The following is a 953-nucleotide window of genomic DNA, read 5'->3' as shown; positions in this document are numbered from 1 at the left end:
TTCACTGTTTTTATTCTGATGACTTGTTTTTAAATAGTAAAGTTGCCGATCTTTTAAGTAAAATATCCGAAAGTTGAAACAGCCAATTTTTCGTTTAAGCCCCATAGGTTGCAAAGTTACATAGTATTGAGGACTTGCCGAACTTTTTTAGCAGCAATAATGTGAAAGCCCGGGCTTTTTTATAATTATAGCTACGCCCCTGGAAGGTGGTAAAGTGATGGAATTTGGGAACCAAAGCGCTTCTCTGTGTTCGTTCGTTCCCGTTCCTTCGTGCGCTTCTCGCGTGTGCGTGCAGTGTGTGACCAGGTAGTTCCCGCTAAGATATTACGAGACAGAACATTGAACATATATCGGCCCGGATACTATATGTGGCTGAGACCAAACCGCTTCTCTGAAGTAGACGCACAGTGTCCAAATGATCATGGTTCCCGCTAAGATATTCCGACACAGAACGATGAACATATATCGGACCAGATACCACATGCGGCTGTGGCAATAATGTAGTTTCCTAATCTGCTCAGCCGGCAGATGAGACGGGAAAATAATGGACGTGTTACCTGAGCAGAAGAGACTGGAAAATAACGAAGTGTTACCTGAGCAGGTTCGAAATGTGTATTTGGATAGCCCAGTGAGTGGGTCACCATGCTACAGATGCACTGATTGATCACTGAGTTTGGTTTTACGCCGCTTTTAGCAATATTCCAGCAATATGACGTGGGAGGGCTTTACCCATGTGGGATTCGTCCGTTTCGGCGTGACGAGCCATTTACCATTATGTCGGTAAACTGGCTTGATAAACTTGTTGAAATTTGTTTCAGATTTCTATTTTGGTTTATAACCCATAAAACTCTTTCCGTTGGCTTCGGTTAAACGTATAAAAACATTTGTAGAGGGACAAACCATCACCCTCGAGATTATTTTTTTACCTTGTTTTATCCGTTGATATATTCCTT

The 953-nt window shown here is 42.3% G+C and overlaps 1 long non-coding RNA gene across 1 annotated transcript; it reads right to left on the bottom strand.

Moving 5' to 3' along the window:
- Positions 1-367: 367 nt before the first annotated feature.
- On the bottom strand, positions 368-680 carry LOC124255750. The gene is made up of 2 exons (XR_006892750.1): positions 594-680; positions 368-557 (listed from the first exon to the last, which is right to left on the bottom strand). It is a non-coding gene; the product is annotated as an uncharacterized LOC124255750 (long non-coding RNA).
- Positions 681-953: the final 273 nt, after the last annotated feature.

Source organism: Haliotis rubra, unplaced genomic scaffold (genome assembly GCF_003918875.1).
Source record: "Haliotis rubra isolate DU_JTF1 unplaced genomic scaffold, ASM391887v1 Scf608, whole genome shotgun sequence".
In the NCBI taxonomy this organism is placed as follows: domain Eukaryota; kingdom Metazoa; phylum Mollusca; class Gastropoda; order Lepetellida; family Haliotidae; genus Haliotis; species Haliotis rubra.
This window is presented reverse-complemented; position numbering and strand designations above follow the sequence as displayed.